The sequence below is a fragment of the Cavia porcellus genome, unplaced genomic scaffold (genome assembly GCF_034190915.1).
Source record: "Cavia porcellus strain 051 isolate PalLab524CR breed Dunkin Hartley unplaced genomic scaffold, mCavPor4.1 scaffold_7, whole genome shotgun sequence".
Taxonomy (NCBI): domain Eukaryota; kingdom Metazoa; phylum Chordata; class Mammalia; order Rodentia; family Caviidae; genus Cavia; species Cavia porcellus.
Genome location: NW_026947490.1, coordinates 47,311,052 through 47,318,829, shown reverse-complemented (window position 1 = coordinate 47,318,829; position 7,778 = coordinate 47,311,052). Strand labels below are relative to the sequence as shown.

Genomic DNA, 7,778 nt, shown 5'->3' with positions numbered 1-7,778 from the left:
GCTGTTTTCTGAGGATTGCGTTAGAAGTTGTCAAGGTTTCTCTAATAACCTTCTGAAATCAAGGTCCTGTGAGTTCAGACTGACTATTATTATCCTGCAAGAACACATCCATGGCACTCTTACCTTTCCTAGAGTTTCCTGCAGGGGTTCTCTCTGACCAGCAAAGCTGGACACACACGAGGTTTTATTGTCTCATTCTGTCAGTACTACAGCTGAGCAACAACAATGAAAGATCATTGAGATCCACGAATCTGCTGTCAGGTACAATGCTGGAATGCATTTGCTTTGTCTGCTTGGCTCCCTTACAGAAACAGATCCCTCAGGAATAATGGCTGCTGGTGTCCTCCAGAGGCATCCTGTATGATGCTCTTTCAGAAATAAATGAACAATTGAAGTTATCTATACAAGCCACAGTCACTAATGAAATATAGTGTTCCCTGCACATCAAGTCATTACTTTGGGAAAGGGATATAGTAGAATAGTGGCTTTATAATTTAACAGTTATGTGACCTTGTGCAACACAACCTCTTTGTCTAAGTTTTCTCATCTGCAAAGCAGGAAAAGTAATAGCAATCAACTCAAAGGGCAGTTTTAAGAGTCAAAAAAGATCATGCATGTATGGAATTCAGTACAGTGATTCCCAGATAGTCAGCTCTCATTATGGCTCCATTAGTCTGTTTTGTATTCTGTGTCAGAACCTTATACACAACAAAAGTATAACTTGGTAGAATTTGTCTGGATTGACAACAATTGGAGCATCTGATTTGCTAAAAATTAAGTACAGAATATTAGGAGGATGAACAGAAAATCTTTGAAGTAATTATTTATGAATATTGATTTCCCTAATTGACTTGTGATAACCATTTGGAAGCACAGAAGATAAGGAGAAACATTCTTGGGCAAAAACGTGAGTGCAGCTATTCTCTACTGTCCAATTAGGGCAGATCTGTATACCCTGACACTCAGCTAAGCATAAGAGAGGCTTGATACTATTTTCTAGTTAAAGAATTTGGTCAGGAGATATGTCTTAATTATCGAAGGCCACCCCAACTCCCTAGGGATACAGGCCGAGCTAATATTTTTATCAGAATTCAATTATGGCTACCTTAGTACCCATTCTCTAGTGGACAGCCTCTGGCTCTAATAATTTTAGTCAGGAAGATTTTAACAGCTGGTACTTGCATTCAGTGAACACTGGAAAATCTTCATAAAGTATTCCTAGAATGTTTAAATTTGAGCAGTTCAGCTTACTGGCACATACTTCAATGTAATTTTATTGGAAAAATGCATTCTTAGGTGACTGATGAATTGTCAGTCAATATAGAGCTGTTAGATGTAATCTAATTAAGTTCTGGGTGCATCCACCAAAGTGGATGATTTTTGTAGGGGCATGTTGGTGCTAAGTCTTTTCCTGGGGAGGGGGACAGGAGTAAATAGGGAATAAGGTCAGCCCTCCACCGAGGTCCCATATAGTTGATACTGATAAAGCCATGTCTCCGGCACTGCTTTTCCCAGGGATCATGTGTTTAGTTTGCTCAGAAGTAGAATCAGGCATTAAGGCACAAGTTAGAAAGACTGAGGGCCAAATGATAGTAAAACCTATTATAAAAATGAAAAGGGGAAGGGGCAAATTGAGGACATAGATCAATCTATGGATCTGAGAGTCTGTGGCTTGCTTCCTGATAGGACCTGGTTCAAATATGAATACTTCAGCAGGAGATGAAGCATGAGATGGTGATGTGCAAATCGCAAATGTAAATTCTTAAATCATTCACCGGGCAAGATACCGTGATATTCTCTAGTGGTAAGTGGTCATGAAGCAGAAAGGTCAAAGCTGGACTTTAGGTAGAGCCAGATGAGAAGATGGGATCTCATCTCTCTGGTAAGACCTGGTCTGTCTTGGGCTTGAAGGACAGACTAAGGACCACCTCAGGTGTGCCCGTATAGTCTCACTTAAAAAACTGAGTAAATTTATTAGCCCCATGAATTCCCCCTTCCGTACTTTTCTTTATCAAGTTTGATGCATCCTCGGAAAGCAGAGACCAACAAAGAAAGCAAGTTTCTCCAGATCATTAAACAACAAATAACAATATGACATTCAACTCCAGTTTCCAAATATAGATTTCTGATCCCCAGAACCCCTGAGAAAGAAAAATGGAAATGCCACTTGGATTTATTTGCTTTATTCTGAGATAATTACCCTTTTGTCTCAGATGAGCTGGGTGACCTGCCCAGATTCCTTCTCTTCAGTTCCCTGTCTCTATCTTATCTGTACCTCTTTTCATTCTTCTTGTAATGGAAAGTGGGTTAAGTGAGGGCTCACTCTTTTCCTGTGGGAAATGCAGACTCTTAGTTCAGTTCCCTTCAATGGCCTGACCCAGTGATATATTATGGTCTGTTGATATAAACATCCTTATCCCTGGGGTGTTGATCAACAGTATAGATTCATTGACTCCAGAACTACTAGGTCAGATTTGCTGGAGACAGAACCCAGGAATATGTAGGATCATAAGCTCTTCTGTCCAACATGCTTGTTAGAGCTATCGAGTTAGAATTTCTCTGTTTTATGTCTTATCTGAGGGACATGCCTGGTTCCCAGTAAGCTTGAAGCTTGTTAGTCATCTAAAGAAGGATTTAGTACATTAGACACTGAGTATCTGGGACATTCTCTGAGGACTCACTCAGTGGGTCCCATCTACCCCATGTCCTTTTACATACACTGATAAGCGACCTCATAAGGTTTTCTTGCTGTTACAGTGCTCTTCTCATGGTTTGGGGGAGTATAACAAAACTCTGTTTCAACTCTGGAGTTTAGAGGTGTCGTTGCTTTAGGATTAAAGTGACAGCCCTGTATTTAGCAAGTTATTTATTCAAGTAAGCCACACTATGATAACAAACATCTTGCTTGAGTCAGAGTGCTTTTCTTCTTTCTGGAATCATTAATTTGGGTTTTGCAACTTGGGATGTTTGATCTACTGGGGCTCTAAGTCAGGGAGAACCAAAGTGCAAAGGTGTCTAAAGAAGCTGAGAATCTTAAGGATTTTTATTGGAGTGTCACCAGCCCTAAGAGGAAAAGAAGAGAGGATCTTCATGTAACCTATCTGAGAGAAGGGTATGGTTGAATTGTAGGCTGACTTATTATACCCTGGTCTCTGTGATGTGATGTAGCAGTTATACAGCCATGTTGGCAGCTTGATAGAACAAAGGGTGGATTGCGAACTGGTCCACTGGGCAAGTCTCTCAATTTCTCCCTTCTCCCCGCTCTCCCTTGTGCTCTTTTCTCCTTTCTTCTCTCTTCTCTTTTTCTCTCCTCTGTTTCTTATTCTTTTCAATTTTAAGACATTCAGAATATTCATTTTGAAGACAGTTAATATAGCGAGTGCTGTGAAACCAGTAACATTTTCAGTGGCCACCCCTCATTTTGCTAGCTGTATTCATCTGACTCACCTGTGGAGCCCGGATGTTAACAAGAAGCAATTTTGGTTTTGTGAAAACACCACTCATCAGATTAAATATTTCACCCTACCATTTAAATTATACATGTGTCTTTTATTGGGAAAATGGTTAGAAGGAGAAGATAAATGTGTTTTAAATTTGTTATGTTATGCCAGTTTATATATTTAAAACCAGATGCAAGAAGTTTGGAGAAAAAATAAAAGAAAATTTAACATGTATCATTAAAAAACAAACCATTCTATAAATGTCTTACCAGTCATAGGTCTTTTTTTCCTTGTAGGATATGCTATCTACATCTGAGTTGATTCTTCTTATCAATGGAGAAATAACCTCTTTTATCAATTTCTCACTGAACATGAATGGGAAAACTCATGAATAAGCTCAAGATTTTTAATATGAAATTAAAATGTTTTATGTAGAAATTTATATATTGCAAAATACTTGGTGCCTAAATGTATGTATCTCTTAGGGTACTGCCTAAATAACACTGCTCTTTGCTTTAGTTCTTTCTGGGCATAGAGCCAAATAGCCTCAGTTAACTTGGGTGTCCTATTCATAAAATGAAACAGGAGCTTTTCAAGCTTCAAGGACTACTGATCTTTATTCTCTCCTTCGTTGTTTCTTAATTACACACACACACATGCACACACACACACACACCCAGACACATACTTCATTTTAGCAGTAATACAGCGACATTATGGAAATACTATAGGAGAAAAATCCTACATAATTCTATTACTGTAATATGAGCATATGATTTGAGGTGATTGTACTTTTTTCCTAAAATAATTACATCTTTTAAATATAATATATACATAAGCTTTTTATTTTTCTCCTTTCTAATCATAAGCATTTTTACATGTACCATATAGCTCTCAGCCAATGTGTAAAATGTTATCCATTCTGCTTAGTGTAGTGCATACAGTTTACTTGAACTTATTGGCTTTTTGAATATTTCAGTGTGCTAAATAATGTCAATTGGTGGTCTTGGTGACTAAAGCTTTCCTCCCCCACACTTTACATCATTTCCCAGGATGTGACTGTCCTCATTTACCAGGCAATGCCACACAGATCTGCTGGAGCAACAGCCGGCACTGTGGAGTCTCTAATAAATAACCCATATTGATCTCTCATTTCGTGATTTATCTTGCTCTCTTTGCTCTTCGAGCTTTGATTCATGGCTCCAAGGGGCAATTCTGGAAAATCATTTACCAGCTGTGACATCCTGACTACAGCACATTTAAGGTCAAGGTGGAGCAGACCTGAGATAGAGGGATCCCTGATGTCCAAATCCCAAAGCTCAGTCAGTGACACTTTTTCCTGGGGAATAATCCAAACCAGCAGCAGGGAGGGAGCATGGAGTTTAGGGCTTGGAGCTGTGTTTCTGCCCTTCATCAGACTCCCTGCTGCTTCTTCCCAAGTGGTCAAGACAGGCACAGCTGTGAAAGCGAGTACTCCTGGAGTATGACAGTGCCAACTTGACTTAGGGTAAGGGTTTGGCATGAATAAGGCGAATAAGGAGTTGTGGTCTGGGGAAGAGGCCAGGCTGTGATTTCTAAATCCAGTATCTCTGGATAGGATGAGACAGTGCATCTTCGTGACCTAACAAGTCTGATGGATGGCCTTTTCCTACTTCTATGTCTGACTAGAAGGGATTTATATTCTCTAGAATTGGACGCTTCTTTTGGGACTGACTGTGCAGCCAAGGGAGCCACTAGTGGCCTGCACCAGACCTCCCCAACCACACTTTGCTCTTTTTACTAAATAATGATGTAACAGCAACAGACACATCAAAAGGACACCCAGGATTAGGAGGCAGACTTATTTAACATCAGATGGCACTGGGAATCAATTGTCCCTCACAGTGTCAGGCTTCAAAGGCCCAGGGATGGAGATTTTTATGGGGTTGCAAAGATACCCCATAAAAATGAGGGTACAAAGATAGAGAACTTTGCTATATTTGGTTCTTAATATATGCATCATACTGACCAGCTATGCATCACAGTGACCAGCCGTTTCTAGGAGACAGAAGCCATAGGAACTAGAACAAGAACTGTCACCTGGGCAACTGAAGCATACTGCTGGTGCTGGTAAGGGGGAATTTTCTGCTATAGTGGGACTCACCTCTTCAAAGTAAAGACCGGAAGATAGTTGCAGTAACTCGTGAATGGAGAAAACTCCTGCGTGGTTACTCCTCTGTATGAACCAGGTGTCTATTGCAGGAGCAGCATAACTCTGGGAGGACAGGAAGCCATGGAGAGGAGAAGTATGGAGAAAGGGACACTTGGTAGAGACAGAGGAAAGCATTATACTGGTGCAGAAGTGGGATTCATTTGGTGGGGGCTTTGTTGCAAATCAGTCTTTTGTTGGAGACACTGGAGTTGTAAACATGTGGGACTTTGTGCTGTCACCAGAGGGACTTTTAGTCCCAATGTCCTCAATGGGGACTGTAGATGTGTGAGGTGCATGGTGAAGTGTTCCCCAAGCCCCCGCTGTGACCCTGAAGATATCTTTTGACCATCCCTGTTGTTTGCTCTGATGTTCTTTTACTCCTCGTATGAGGAGTGATCCAAACATATGGTGAGTGGATAAGTCTTAAAAGTTATTATAGTAAAAGAAAATATTGCTTCCTCAAAATATTTAAAATACTCCCCTAAGTTCAAACACACTTATCACATTATTTTGAGCACTGTGTCATTTACTGTAACAAGCTTTAAAAATTTTAAGCATTCACTGTATTTTTGATCATCCATTGTACACAGCTGTCATGTCCTGTGGGGCCTGAATTTTCCCTCTTCTTTTCTCCTTCTGCAGGGAAAAACAGGCTCCTATTTGTGGCTGCAGTTAGAATCACCCAACTAGTCTGAACACATTTTCCTGTAGGTGAGAGCTAAGTATTATGTATTTTTTTTATTTTAAAGAGAAAAAAATGAACAAAAACTAAGATACAGGATTTCAAAAACAAGATAATAGGAAATTGACAAAGGTCAATACATTGCATATTATCTTCAAAGTAGTTGCTCAGATTACAAGATATATGGGTACATAATTGATCAAACAATGTAAGCACAAACCTCTCTCTTGAATGAATGAAGAGAAATCAGTAGTATAATTATCTTAGCTATCTCTTGTATACATATATGTGTATATATTTAAAAAGTCCTATTGTCTCCAATGTTTAGACAGCCGAGAGCTGTTAAGGTATTATGTACATTTAAGAGCAAAGTTTTTATTCGTCTTTATACATACACTTTCCACCTTTTGTTGTGTTTTACTATATCAAGGAATACTAGAATATAATTTTTCCAGCATTCTGTCCCACTATTGGGATGTGATATTCATAAATTAGAATAATTTTTACTTTATTTAATCCTTTAAGTTTGAAGATTGAAAAATGTAAGAAATGTTTTGTTGTTGTTTCTGTGTAATTTGTTTCTTTCTTCAGCATGATCAAATTTCATTATATGAAATTCTCATTGCTTTTCCTTCTCATTTATCATCACTCAGATCACTCTTACCTCTGTCCTTTATCTATATTTTGAGATGTTTTTCAAAACTCATTGATGGTTTATTCACATTGCTGACTTCACTTTGCATATTGGAATCCATACCATTTGTTATGCCATTTAAAATTTGCAATGCTTTTTAAGTTGCCTTAGATTTATTTTTAGATGTAGTATGTTTTTTAAACTTTCATCTTTCATCAGCTCTCTTTTCTCTTTAGTCTGCTTGAGAGTTTGATGAATACAATTTCTGTTTTTAAAATTTTCTTGTGATTAATCTTTTGTGAAGTAAATCTTCTGAATCATTTGATTTAAATGGTCTCATGTTTTAGTGCTTTTCAGTTCTACTATTTGTTTAAATATTGTGTGAAGGATGAGTTGAGTCCCCCTTCCTGCTTGTGTGACCACAGTTAGGGTCACCATGGAACCTTATCTGGCTGGCTGAGGGACTTAGGTTATACTGGGAGTTGCTTGTCATTCTGCTCCACTAATGACCTCTGGTAACTCTTCTTTGCAGCATGCTCCACTTCCACTAATTGCTGCCAATTGTCCTTGACTCTTTTAGGTGTACTTTTTCAGATAATTGTGTCGTCATGTCTCTCTTGAAGGGAAGGCTCAGAGTACTTGGGAGGACACAGTTAATAATAGCAACACAATCAGACGAGATCAGATCTTGGTTCTTTTGTAGAGGGCGATGCCCTAGTGAAACTTCTCCATCCCACAGGTTTGCTCCTGCCCTTGGGAGCAGGTCTGGTATCCACTGGTCCCATAGGCAAGGGGACAAAATTCATGCATATAAGGGTTGGTCAAAAAATA

General features: G+C 39.0%; 1 protein-coding gene across 1 annotated transcript in view; it reads left to right on the top strand.

The window, feature by feature from the left end:
• Positions 1–7,778, top strand: part of Vsig8 (V-set and immunoglobulin domain containing 8) — a 154,543-nt gene that overhangs the window by 131,841 nt on the left and 14,924 nt on the right. The gene's annotated exons all lie outside the window — the stretch shown is intronic.